The sequence below is a fragment of the Triturus cristatus genome, chromosome 5_2 (genome assembly GCF_964204655.1).
Source record: "Triturus cristatus chromosome 5_2, aTriCri1.1, whole genome shotgun sequence".
Classification (NCBI taxonomy): Eukaryota; Metazoa; Chordata; class Amphibia; order Caudata; family Salamandridae; genus Triturus; species Triturus cristatus.
In genome coordinates, this window is record NC_140588.1 from 541,195,561 (window position 1) to 541,210,528 (window position 14,968).

At 41.9% G+C, this 14,968-nt stretch overlaps 1 protein-coding gene across 1 annotated transcript in view; it reads left to right on the plus strand.

The window, feature by feature from the left end:
• VOPP1 (VOPP1 WW domain binding protein) overlaps positions 1 to 14,968 on the plus strand; it is a 438,410-nt gene that overhangs the window by 197,611 nt on the left and 225,831 nt on the right. The gene's annotated exons all lie outside the window — the stretch shown is intronic.

The following is a 14,968-nucleotide window of genomic DNA, read 5'->3' on the forward strand; positions in this document are numbered from 1 at the left end:
CTCTTCTGCAATAATTTGCGTGTTCAGTGTAATTATAAATTCAAGCCATATGCAAATTATTATGCAAGTACACTAATTTCCAAGGTTTTAGGAGAGGCAGCTTTCTCAGATTGCTTTGTGTGTACAATTTCTGTGTGGCTAGTAATGCTTTGCCGCTGCCCCAAGTGTTTACACTAACAGGAAACATGCTGGCACTGTGGGTGTACCTGCCATTGCCAGTGCACAGCGAGTGTTTGATTTGCACACAGTCACGATAACTGGATACACTGGGTGTGCGAACATGGTGGTGCATAGAGTCACGACCCTGGCACAAATCAGTTTGTGCTTGTGAGTTAACACCTCTCCAGCCCTCTGTGAATAATGTGTGTATAACTGTGTATAACACAAGGCGTGTATACCTGCCATTACGGGGCACACTGGGTGCTTGATTTGCACCCATTCAGAATACCTGCATGCACTGGGTTTGAGAACGTGAGAGTGCATACAGTCCAGACACTGGCACAAACTAGATTTGTATTTGTGAGTTAACAGTTAACACCTCTGTAGCTCTGTGCACACTGTGTGTCTATGAGACATGCACACACTGGGTGTGTGTCTGTAAGCGTGTGAACAGAGCCAGAAGATTTGCTCACAGGAGGGGTGTGTAGATAGTCACAAAAAAAATTCCAAACAGCAGGTGCATGTCAGTCAGTGTGTACAGACTAAGTTCTGTTCATACTAAGTAGGCGCCTGAGTGTACACCATCCCAACACTGCACGGGTTGGGAGTATACGTACAGCCACAACAGTTGCATAAATGTAGGTGGGTGCACACTGCTGATATACTTACAAGCACTGGGTGTGTCAGCAAGCGTCCCAAGGCCCTTACTTGCATTACACCGGATGTGTGTCTAATTTTGCACTATCCTGCCTCTACACACATTGTGTGCCACCGGGACAGAGGGTGAGCACTGCTTACACCTACATTTGTAGAGCGGATGAGGTGAACATCTATGCCACTCTTTGGAAACACATTTCATGATTCCAGTATACATTATTTGGAAGTGGAGTAATCCCATTTGAAGGCTTCTATGTCCTCTCAATAATTCTTGATGTTCTGCATGGTATTTAGCTGCGCACAATGGCACAAAAGTAAGCCAGCAGTGCCTAGCATAGTATTTGTACTCGCTATACATCCTCCAGCACAAATTCCTATATGTAGACAACAGCAGATGTCAGACATGTAAGATGCATAATTTAGGGTACAGCCCACGTTACAAAAGGGATTTCAGGCAATATACACACCGTATACCTCCAATCAACAACAGTTTTCCACATCTTGCCACAGAATTTCACAGCGCACTACATAATTCAACTCCACAACATGTCAAAACTCAACACACAATACCATACCACATAGTTAACTCCATAACTCACAATGTAACTTTACATCATTCAATTACACTTAATGCTATTTAATTACTATCCACATAATTCTACAGCACACCATACCATATATTTCCACAACTCCACACCACACAATTCCATACCACACAAAATCCACTACAAACAATTCCAATGCAACCCATCTCTCCCTCGCACTTCCACCAAACCTATCATCTCTCCACAACACACCCACTGCCCTTCTCATCTCTCCCTCACACTCCCAAAACCCCCTCTCATCCCGCAATCCCACTGCCCCCTCTCATCCCTCCCTCACTCTCTATCTCCTTTGTATACAGCCTGCTCATACATGCTGCCTTCCTGTACCTCTTCAGGCTGTGCACTAGCTCAACTTTCACCCTCCCCCCGGGTGCCCCTTCCACATGTCCCTCTCTCACTCTTTCTCTCATGCCATCTCTCACCACTCTCTTTCACTCGCTCAAGCACTCTTTACGCCCCACTCATGCGGTTCACTTAAGGTCTTCGAGCACAATATCTTTCCCGTGCCTTTTCAAGGTTTTCATCCCCAATCCCACACTCTCCTCCTCCTCTTGGGGTGCCTTCTGCATATATACGCGCTCCCTCTTTATATGTCTGCGGCCTGTTCTCCCCTTCTTCCTCTCTTTCTCACACACTCTTTCTGCTCCTCTGTCTGGTGTTCATTCACCACTTAGTGCACAAACTACCTAGCCCTCTCTGTCTTCCTGTCTATCCTTTCCCTGTACCTCTCACCCCTATCTATTCACCATGCCACACAATTCCACAACATAAATACACTACACACCACACAATACCACCCCACACAATTCCACAACTAACAATTTCAATCCAACCCACATATTTCCTCTCCACACCACAGACATTCACAACACTCCAAACAAAAACACATAGGTAAAATACATTAGCATTTACAACACCAATAACTCTAACTCTCGCAAATGCGAGACCTATTGCATTGCAAATGCTTGTTGTAGATGCTATGGGTGAGTATGGGTGGAGCTGCAAGTTGAAAGGAACCCTTTAGACAAGGTCAACCCTTTGTCGACCTTCGACACACTTCAGTGCAGAGCCCTCACACTTTTTTGTGCCTTTGTTGTGGATGCTCCAGACTGGAGGCAGCCCTGCTGTGAGGGGCATCACTACACAAAGGCTGTGTCTGAACAGCAGCTTAGAAAGACATTTGAAAGGTAAATGTACTGCAAATTACCTTTTTTTATCAACAAATAACAGAATATATAAATCTTAACAGACTTGCCATAAATCATCGTAAATCTCAACATCCCCTCTTCTTTCAAACATGACCTCCTGTTAAAAAATGTGTGCACCCCCAGTCATCTACCATTGACCTGTTCTTGACCTTTCAAACCTTACAGATCTCCTTCCCCCCAAGAGAACAGGCATCTGTAAAGCCATGTATGTTGTACTGATAAGAGGTGGCAACGGGGCAAACATTTATTGAAACCGGCCACTCAAGTCAACCTTCGTATTCTGCCACCTGATCCCTAAAAGGGATCCGGACCTGTTTACTTTGCTAGAGAATTAGTTTATGTTCTTTTGAGGGTTCTGCCTCTATATTTAGGTACGTGCAGACTATCCTGGTGTTTTTTGGCAGGCAGTTAAACCAAGAGATAGCTGCATCTTTGAAAGGATTGGAGACTAGTTTGAGAAGATTAAATCTAGGAACTGTGGGGGCTCTCTAAAAGGGAACATGTAAATGAAATTTCTGTGAGTCCCATAGTGTGCTACCTAACCGGTATTTTGGTTTCTCTCTGAGATGTAATTGCATCCAGATATATTACACAACAACTGACCTACACCTAAAACCTGTCAGTACGATTGGCTTGGTCAATAGTTGTTTGCTGTATAAGATAAATGAGTAACAACAAGTATTTGTTATAAATAATGAACCTTGAAAAAAAATTCATTCTGAATTTTCAATAGTAATGAGGCCTGTGGACGAAGTTCTGGCTTTCAGTTATGTGCTGTTTATGTTAGATATGTATGCCCTTCTTCTCTGCACATCTCATTCATCTCCACATCTTCAACCCCCTATCTTTCCTCTACAGCACCCCTCTTTTCACTCTTTCCCAAATGCACTTCCTCACATTTTCCTTACTTCACCCCTTCCAAACACACACTGCACTCACTCACAGTTAAACAATTTATTTCCATTTGCCCTGTTAATATTTTGCCATCTGTGCACCCCTTCACACACATTCCCACAGAACTGCCATTGCAACTGGAACACATAATCATTGTCCTGTGTGCTCTGCAGAAAGGCCAACCCATTCACAGGTACTTTGCTATGACTTTAGTGTCAGAGCTCTCAATCAAAGCCCCTCATAAGTACCATAGACTGCAATGGCAATGAAGGGCTTTTGAACAGTAATCCTGCTCATGTGTGACAGTTCAGAAAGTTGATTTACTGTCTAGCTTCCATCTCCTGCTTCAGAGCGAAGTGGGGCAGGCAGCCTGGGATAGCCAGCCCAGACTTAAATACATCGATTTGTTTAAAGATTGTATCTCCAAATAAATTGATCTATTTAATATTTGTATAGGAATGTGTAGGAATTTCAGGGGGGGCTCAGCCCCAGAGCCCTAATGGAGAAACTGTCCGCAGAGCTGGCCGATATTGCCCTAAGTCCCAATATGTTTTAGCTACAAAGAACTTTCCATTATTCTATAAATTAGAATATTAGACAACGGACACCATGAGGTTCAAACCCCCATTCCAGGTACACATTAAACAAGTATCTAAAAGCTTGGTATTAGGTGATATTCAGTAATATTTTTTATACACTAGCTCTCTGAAAAGAAAGCACTTTTCAACAGCATAAATCATAGTGCTTTCAAAGTACATCAATGCCAGATAAATGTTATGAGAGCTGCATAGCTTATATGAACAAAGCTCATTTAATTATGCATTTTAAAGTAGGTGATGCTTGAATATGCTGACATTGTTTTTAATTACTTCTTTTTGTGTGTTTCCTTACTATAAGCCTAAGCATCTATTGTTTTAGGTGGAGCATGGACCAAGTGCTGATTGCTGTCCTTCCACTGATTGCATTGTGATTGAGGTACTATTTGTAGGTTTGCGCTGTGCATGTGAAATCTCCTGTATTTAATATATCTTAAAAGGGGGTTCTTATCAGTTCCTATTGCTGAATTACTGCGTTCATTCACTTTGGTGTGAAACTTCTTTTTTGTTTGTGAACCTTCCCTGGCTGCATGCATTTATGATACTTTTACTGAAGCTGTTCACACTTTTTACCCCTCATTCACTGTCAAGATAAAATCTCTTCCCACGGAAAAGGCAGATAGCTTCTAACAGTATGCTGGAAGGCTTGCTTTTTATTACTAAGTTGTGTAAAGCAGATGCTTTAGCCTTAGAATGTTTGTGGCATTTCCTAGTCATACCTCAGTACCTTTCTTTGCACTTTATAGGCCTTATCGGTTGATTTTTTTCAACTTAATCTGTTTGGTCATTATGATCAATTTCTAAATGTTAAAATAAACATTGCACATTCAAAAAATAAAGTTAATATACAAGAGGTATGCTATATTTTAAAAGGTAACAGGCAGCCACAAGTGCAGTTACCTTGCAGACAACAGGGTCATGATTGGAATGGGGCAGAAGGTGCAGTAGTACCGGGTCCAAAAGTGTCAGAACTCCTCTAAACACATAATATTGCTATATTTGACTACTAAACAGGCAGTCACAATTGCAGTTACCTTGCAGCTAAAAGGGTTTTGATTTGAATGGTGCAGTGGGCACCGGGCTAAAAGCTATAGTGAGCCAACTAAACTCAGATTATTGCTAAAATCTAAAACTAAACAGGCAGTCACAAGTGCAGTTAACTTGCAGACAACAGGGTCATGATTTCAATGGTGCAGCACGGGCAGTGGCAACAGAACCAAACGCTACAGGCACCCACTTAACACCTAAAATTGCTATATTTTACCACTAAACAGGCAGCCACAAGTGCAGTTGCCTTGCAGACAACAGAGTCATGATTTGAATGGTGCAGCAGGTGCAGTGGTACAGGGCCCAAAAGTTGTCAGAATTCATCTAAACACCTAATATTGCTATATTTTATTACTGTACAGGCAGTCATAGTTGCAGGTACCTTGCAGTTAAAAGGGGCATGATTTAAATGGTGCAGTAGGTGCAGTGGCCCTGGGCCAAAAGTTGTCATAACTCCACTAAACACCAAACATTGCTATATTTTACTACCAAATAGGCAGTCACAAGTATAGTTATCTTGCAGGCAACAGGGTTAATTTTTGAATGGTGCAGCAGGTGCAGTGGCACCGGGCCCAAAAGTTGTCAGAAATTCTCTAAACACCTAATATTGCTATATTTTACAACTTTTAAACTGGCAGTCACAAGTGCAGTTATCTAGCAAGCGCTGGGGTAATGATTCCAATAGTGCAGCAGGTGCAGTGGCACCGGGACCAAAAGCTCCAGGCACCCCACTAAGCACCTAATATTGCTATATTTTACAACTAAACAGGCAGCCACAAGTGCAGTTACCTTACCGACAATAGGGTCTTGATTTGAATGGTGCAGCAGGTGTAGTGGACCCAGCTCCAAAGGTTGTCAGAACTCCTCTAAACACCTAATATTGCTATATTTTACTACTATACAGGCAGTCACTATTGCAGTTATCTTTCAGTTAACAGGGGCATGATTTGCATGGTGCAGCTGGTGCAGTGGCACCATTGCCAAAAGCTCTAGGGACCCTGAATATTGCTAAATTTTATCATTAAACAGGCAGTCACTAGTGCAGTTATCTAGCAGGCATTAGGACCATGATTTTAATGGTGCTGCAGGTGCTGTGACACCGGGGCCAAAAGTTGTCATAACTCGTCTAAACACTGAATATTGCTATATTTTACTACTGAACAGGCAGTCACAAATGCAGTTATCTTGCAGGCATTAGAGGCATGATTTCAATGGTGCTGCAGGTGCAGTGGCACAGGGGTTAAAAGTTGTGAGAACTACTCTAAACACCAAATATTGCTATATTTAACTACTAAATAAGCAGTCACAATTGCAGTTACTGTGCAGGCACAAGGGTCATGATTTCAATGGTGCAGCAGGTGCAGTGACACCGGGGTTCAAAGCTTAAGGAATCTAAACACCAAATATTGCAATATTTTACTACTAAACAGGCAGTAACAAGTCCAGTTACCTTACATGCAATAGGGTCATGATTTGAATGGTGCAGCAGGTGCAGTGGCACTTGGGCCTAAAGTTGTCTTAACTCGTCTAAACACCAAATATTGCTATATTTTACTATTATCAGGCAGTAACAAATGCAGTTATCTTGCAGGCACTAGGGGCATGATTTGAATAGTGCATCAGGTGCAGTGGCTCCAGTCCCAAAGGTTTTCAGAACTCCTCTAAACACATAATATTGCTATTACATCAATTAATTGTATTATTTCCCTCTTTCATTTCCTTTTTTCAAAATGTTGCTATTACCTACCCGCACTAAACCACTAGTAATAGCACAATATATTGCCTTTTAGTATATAAACAAGGGATAACATTTTTTACAGACTTTCTGTAACTTTTATTGTACAACTACTCGGCAAGAGGGTGGAGAGGATGTGGCCTAACGGCTAGGGCAGTCAACCGCAAATCCAGGGTACCTGGTTTGAGTCTCGGCAACGTCGCTCAACTTCCAATGATTCTGGGCAAATCACTTAATCCCCCGTGCCTAACAAAAATAAAAGTGTCCATATGTTACGCAACTTGTGCTCATGTAAAGCGGTCTGATACATTCATGTCAATTTCACACGAAAACTCCCCCAAAATAAGCTACAACAAAAAATATATTATTTTTCATGTAGGCAAAACCTAATGCATTTATCAATGCCTGTCATTTTTTCTTCTTCCCCTGTCATCTTTTTTGCACCTCTTGTCATTTGTTGCTCATTTTTACTATGCCACACACACTTCAAAGAAATCCTTTTCTTCTTTGAAATGCATGCCTATTGTGACAACAGATGTTATATGCTTCCAAATGTATTTTCACAAGCACATGAAAATGGGCGCAATTGCTTTGTTTATGTGATAGGATTTGTTGCCAAATGTCATATTTTATTTCTTTTTCATGCATGGGGAGTTTAACTGATTTGTTCAGACTCACACGGTGTTGTGTGGTGCTTGGACTTGAACCTGGTTCTCCCGGAGCTTTGTAAACTACTTGGTCCATTAAGCCACATTTCCTCCTGATAACATTTTCATTCAATGACGCACACAATGCTTAACACAGAAACTTGCTCCTAAAATCTCTATATGGACGAGGTTTAATGTCCTAATTAACCTGTGATGGCTAGCTTGGCCTTTCGGACACTGCACAGGCTTCATCATTGATAAACCTCTCACGACAAAGAAAAAAATAACAATTAATATCAATCATCTTCTTGCTTTTAATTCATATTGCCATCTCTTTTTTTCGATTCGGACGAATATATAGCTACTCACTTTCAGCCATACTTCCAACATCCACATTCAATCAACTCATGAATTCAAAGCCTTCCATAAAACAGATGACAAAACAAACAAAAAAAATTGCAAAGACAGCTGCAGCATATACATTTTTTACAAATGCCTTCTAATACCAGACTAAACCCCTCTCCCATAAGCTCCTATAAAAAAAAGATAATCGGTAAAGTCAATCGTTCTCGCCTTTTAGCCTTATTGGCTAAACCAGTGCCTTTTGTTCATGCTTAGGCATTGATAACATTGCCAATGATTTGATGTTTGGCTACAAAATATTGCCAAAGCCAATAGCTTTCATAGGCGAGACCTATTGACTTTGCCCATGCTTGTTTCTCCTTCCTGATGTACTGCTTTGACAAGCAGCATTCTCATGCCACATAATGTACATTAAAATATATAGGGTCTTATTTAAGAGCACTTTGTGCTGCCATTGCATCACTTTTTGTGAGGCTGCTGTGGCGTAAAATATGCGCCATACTGCACCATATTTACAAAGTGATGCATCTAGGCAGATGTGTCACTTTGTAAACCCCTGCGCTACATTATACCTACAACAGGTATAATGTATGCAGGGTGGGCATTGAGGTGCAAAAAAAGCTCGTAGAGGTGTCGTGGTGAAATCTATGAGATATCACTGCGACACTTCTAGGACACCACTGCGTCAAATCCTTATGCCTCCTGTGAGACAGGTGTAAGGATTTGATGCAGTGACACAGGCCCTTCACATGGGGCTTGCTCCATTTGAAAGGACACATGGCTGCAGTTTCATCTGTTTTTAGACACACCCTAGCAATATGCCACTTTTGCGCTTTCAGTTACGTCAGGAATACTGACGTATTTGTAATGCTTGCGACATGGAGCGCCGTACAGTAAATATGGTACATCCATGGTGTTGCAAGGAGGGCGTACTAAAAAGTGTTGCATCGCTGTTTTCATGCAGCGATGCAACACTTTTCACAAATGAGGTCCAATAAGCTTTGGAGTGAGCTACATTTTAGAGAATCTTACAGTAATGAGCTATCAGACAACTGGGCATGGTATGGTATACTGTATTCCCCTGTCTGTTTCTTTTGTGATTTTTGACAATCACTCGTTTCTTATTTTAAACTCTCATTTCCTTGATTGAAATTGTGTTCTTCTTATGACTTTTGGGGCTAGTGCTGTCTGTGTCCTTCAGTAGGAAAGTTAGTCCTCCATTTTGCTATTTCAGCCACCATCTTGGTGGTATAGTTTTTCTCCCCTGAACTGTGCTGCAGTCCTTCTCTCATGTGTCTCGTGGCGACTGGCTCTGTGGTATTTAATCAACTGCTTCATATTACCTTACCTCTTTTCCATATGAATGTGTTCACTTGCGTTTCAGAGCCTTGGTCACTTCCTCTTTACATTTGACTGCAAGCTCGCTTAAAAATAAAAATCTTGCTGTGTCTCATTTTTAAACTCGTTGATTTTCATGACTACTATATAGTTTTGCCAATTGGGATTAGTTTTGACCGTTTGTAAAAGGAAAACTTTCGGGGAGACGATGTACCCTTCCGGCTAGAGCGGTTGACCACCAAGCTGGGAAACTGGGTTCGAGTCTTGGCAACGACACTCAACATTTTGTGATTCTGGGCAAATCACTTCATCTCACCGTGCCTAACAAAAATGAACGTGTCCTTCTGTAACGAAACTGGTGCTATGTAAAGCGCGCTGTTACTCGATGTCTCGGGTCCAGTTTGCGCTATATAAAACTCTAAAAACAAAATTTTAAAAAAAGGCTAGTCCATTTCAGCCTCAGTCTTTGGGCTAGGGATTTCACTCACCTTGTTGTTCCCTAATGAGGTAACCATGTGTCGCACCAAAGGGCTTTCGGGGACTACGTTTGCCTCACTGTATGGCAGCGCTGGGAGTGCGGCTAAGGCTTGCCGATTCAAGTCCTTCTCCACCGGGGGTGCACCCATGTCCTGCCATGATGATCATGGAGAGAGGTATATCAACACGTTGAATGATCGTGCTCTTTAACAATCGATCAATTTACTTAACCCCTTCCATGCTGCGCAAATTCCGCCGCTGTGCTGACGGTTTCTTGCGCGGGCGTGGTCATGACGGAACGGTTCCGTCATGAGCACAGCTCAACCGTGGCTCATGACGGAACCGTTCCGTCATGAGCACCGAAGGGGTTAAGCCCCTCACCCTCCTTGTTGACTGCTCTGATGGGTATTAACAATTGTACTTTTGTCGCAGTTCTAGTAAGTCATCTGACTTAATTCCAATTCCAAAATGCTAAACTTTGCATCGTCAGGCTGCTATTCTTATTGCTCATTCAATCCCGCCCCCCGCTGTGAACTTGCTTTCATTCATCATTAGGATTGCTTATGACTGAGAATTGGCCTCACAGCTCCTCCGTTCCTAATTTGTTTTTTGCTGTCCTGGCTCTAAGATCCTCCCGTCAGAACTGTCTCGTGAGTCAGAGTTACTGTTGCCATCATTTTTAGAGGCTCACATTGATCTCTCCTCTTGCCACACTGGGTCAGCCCTTGCAGGAAGCTGTCCTTTATTGCTGCTTCGTGTTTTGCTTGTTTGCCAATCCCTCCGTGTGCCTTGTGCTGTTTTGACTGAAGACATTGAACTAGTCCGTCTTGGAGTATTATAGCTATGGAGTGTCTTATACTTGGTGTTGAAGATGCCACTGCAGCTCAGACTGGAGCACTTTCTGTGTTTTTGGTGTTTGCAGGCTATAACGGCGTTTGCCCTCCAGGCAGGCCACACCTTTCTACCTTTGGCCTTTCAGGTTCAGTCAATGTCCACAGTTCAAACTGCTTTTCCCATTGAGCTCTTACCGACCACATTTTCAATCTCTACTCCTGCATCTCCAGCTTAGCGCACTCATTCAGAGGCACTTAAGGAGCTGATGGAATAGAATAAACATGGCGTTGGGTTGACGCCTTTTAAGTTTCAGGAATTATGCACTTCTGTACCCAGTTCAGCCATCGACAATGTTCTAACCTCCTTCAATTATGCTTCAGTGTTAGTTATGCAGCACCATCGAGCCCGAATCCTTCTACTGTCTCAAAATGTGGGACTGCTCAGAGGTTGCATCCTGAGGAAGCAACTCTTATGTACAGAGATCGGCTACAAATGAACTATGCTTGCTTGCATCAGTGTAAATCTGCTCTTTTTACTGCTCAGATCGCACAAGCTTCTCTCTCCCAAGGGAACATTTTCATTTAACAGTAAGTGTGTTATCTCTCACTAGCTTTGCATTGTTAAACTTCCCAAAGTCTTTCACTCGTCTCTCACTCAGGCATTTTGTCATAAACTAGCTAGTAATTTTTCCTCACAAAGTCCATCATATATATGAAATTACTCCATCTTCTGATTGTACATCTACGGTCACTAAGTTATCCCCCTAATATTCCTGTATGTCTCTTTTTTTTAAAAAGCAATTTTTATTGCGGGATTACCATGACATTATGTGACAGTTTATGCACAGGTTACTTAATCCATTTTATATTACGGCATACATTTGCGTTCCACTTGTTGCGATCATACAATTTCTCGCTGTGTGCTATGGAGCTAGTAACAAGGCACGTCAGTACTACGTTACATATGCCTATATTTCCTGTTACAACTAAACCTTATTTACAGTTTGCCATTAGACATATAAAACCACAGACATCGCAAAAACATAAAGGCATAGCAAGACTAGTGAGCAGTTAATTTGGCAATTTTTAGTATGTCACTTGGTATCGTGTGGAGTTGTGGGCGCAGCAGTTTGTTCCAGAACAACATGACTTTCTGTATATCAAGGGTGTATCATGTTGGGTGGCGGATGGTGTGTTAGGCCTCCCTTTGTTGTATGACCCTCTTATAGGGGCTGATATCTCAGAGGCTCCCCCTGTGAGTAAATGGAGTATGTGACTCAGCTCACCTAAATAGTTACCCCCCCCCCACACCCCCCTCCAATCAAATGTGGATTCCTGTAGGCCTCTAGTTTACTTGAGCTGCCTAGCATCTCGTTGGCTTTTATAACTCAATATATAATTAACTAATAACTCAAATATGAATTCGAAGGGACTTCTGCCATTTGGCGAGTCTTAGCCGCTGCAATTGTTCTAGCCTCTGCACATGTTCTGAACATTTCAATTCATTCCTAATTGACCTTTCCCCTTTGATTCCATTTGCTGGCAGTAGAAAAGTGTATCATCACCCCTCTTTTAAATAACCCTCAATTGGATGTAGAGAATGATTTCAACTCCTGCCTGCCTTCCCAAGAGCAGTCATTGTCTAAAGTCGGTGAGAAAATCTGAGCCTGCTGACTTGCAACCTACCTAGAATTAGACAGCTTTCCTGACCTTACACAGGAGGGGTTTCATCTTGGCATGGCAAGTAAGTAACTCAGTGCTGGTCGCAGTTTTGGATGAGTGACTGAATAAGGAATCTAATCTTTCAGGCTTGTGCTTCTTGAGCTCTCTTTTGTCTTTAAAAGATTAATGCATCATTTGGCAGTAGCAGGCCTGAAAGATGAATGAAGGAATGAATGAATGATGAGATTTATAGTGTGCAACAGCTGCTCCAAAGAGTGTCACAGAGTCAACAAACAAGGAACTAGCATGTGTAAGGCATCCTAGCAAGAGAAAACAACCAGGTTTTAACAGTTTTCTAAAAAGCGTTTCATCACCAGTATGACAGAGTGCTGGGGGAAGATGATTCCAGGCCTTTACTGATAGGAAGGAAAAGAAATGCCCTCCACTTCTGGGATGTCAGATCCAAAGAATCTTAAGTGAGCATCAGAATATCTCTGCATTCAGGATGGAATGTAAGGTAGGAGTTGGTCAATTGGATAGCTAGGACCAGAGTTGTAAACATCTCTGTGAGCCATTAGCAGGGCTTTTTTTAACAAATCTGTTTGGGCCTGCAGCCAGTGGAGCTGTTTAAGATAAGATGATACCATCATGGTGTGCCAATTTAAGGATAATTGAACTGCAGCACTCTGGACGGTCTTGAGACGAAGAATCTGAAAAACTGCTAAGCCCTAGTGGATTATATGAGCATAGTCTATTTTCACCATGATCAATGCATGGACCACTGTTTTGCGATTGCCAAGGGGCAAGAGGTCTATAAATTTCTTTAGGGAAAATAACAGGGCAAAACAGGAGCAAGCAACCAATAATACCTGAGGGTGAAAGGCAAAGTCATTATCAAATTTCACTCCCAGGTTTCTAGCGACAGTAGATGGCCAAGTCGGGAGAGAGACACTTGCTGACCACCAGTTGTTTGACCAGTTGTCCTTTGAAGTTCTAAAGTGCTGAGCTTCAGTCTTTTTGAAGTTACATTTAAGATTGCTCCATTTCATTCAGTCAGTCACACTGGTGAAGCAGGCTTCAAAAGAATTTTGAGTGATGGCTGGGTATTAATTGATCAAGAAAATCAACTGTATGTCATGGTCAAATGAGACCACACTAATGCCATATAATTGGATCAGAAAGGCCAATAGGGCCATACAAACATTAAACAAAGTTGAGCCTAGCGAAGAGCCCTGTGGCATTCTATGTTTAGTTGATTTGCTTTCTGAAAAATAAGGAGAGTTTAGCTCTGATTGACCACTGTCATGAAGAAAGGGCTGTATCCACCTTAGCACAGAGCCACATATATCCCGATCCATTAGTCGCTGGAATAAGAGTGGAATACTATTTTGGACAGTTTCTGAGCTGAAAGTGGCCTAAAACTGGACTGAGTCAGGTGAAGAAGTTAGTTATGTTCAGGGTGTTTTGAAAGATGAGTAATAATCAATTTTCCATCGTAGGATCCACCAAAGGTTTCTTTAGCAGGGGAACCACCTTTGCCTGCTTCCATGAGCGAGTACCTGAAACTGTCTCTAAGGACCTGTTAAGTAACCTTTAGATTTCAACCTCAACAGCCTGGGAAAGAACAAAAAGAGGGCAAGGATCATCAGGTGACCCTGATTTAGTTCCCAATAGTTTGCACAGATTCTTCAAAAGTAATAGGCTTAAACTCCTAGTAGAAACAATCCATTCTCAGGGTAATTGCTTTGAACACATTCTTATTCTGAGCTTCCTCAATAGTAGACAAGAATTTATCATGGATTATTGCTATAAAAAAATCAAAAAATATTTTGCAAAGCTCTCAGGAGGGAGGAATTTCCAGGTTACACGATTTGGGTTAAAGGCGTGATTTGGTGATTGTACAACATTCATGAGGATCATTCTTAGCTTATCCTATTTTATGAATAAAAATAGTGGACTGGGCTGCTATATTTGATTTATGATAACCCTATAGGGCAGATTTATAAACTTCCTTATCTCATGCATTCTGTTTGCAACTCTTTTTTCTCTGGCGAGAGCAGGGCAAAACGAGGAAGCTGATGGACAACTCCTATGGCCTATGTTTCATGGGCTATCTCCATTCTATCTGAGCTTAGGCTGCCTAGATTCTTTCTTCAGCTCCATTCAGATCATTGCACTATCAGTTTTAGAGGTTTCCATATTCTTCATTGGCTTCAGTACTGTTCAACCTTTGTATGCAGCCTCTTGCCCTCTATCAATACTTTGGGGCTATACACGATTTCATATGTTAAGCATACCCACATTGTGACTTTCTTTAAGCCAAATTAAACTCTATGGGCCATATGTAGGTAATTTCTATTTACCGATTCCTAAATACCGAATGTTACCGATTCCTGGAGGCCCATAGGAATGAATGGGAATAGGGGGAGCATATTCAAGGGTGGCAGGGTGTCACAATGACACCCTGTTGCACCCCTGAATCGTGCATGTGTGCACATGTGGCGCACATACATGCCCTATGTCTGCCACATGGCACTTTTAAAAAAGCACAAAATTGCTTTTGAAAAGGTATTCGGTATTTACCATCAACTTGTAGTTGGTGGTAAATAACGAATCCTTAAACCAAAAATGCACTCACTTGAGTGCTCCCTACATAGGATTTAAGGATTCGGCAATTTACCGATTCGGTATTTTACCGATTTCTTAAAATACTGATTCGGTAAATTACCGAATCCTTAAAACCTGCC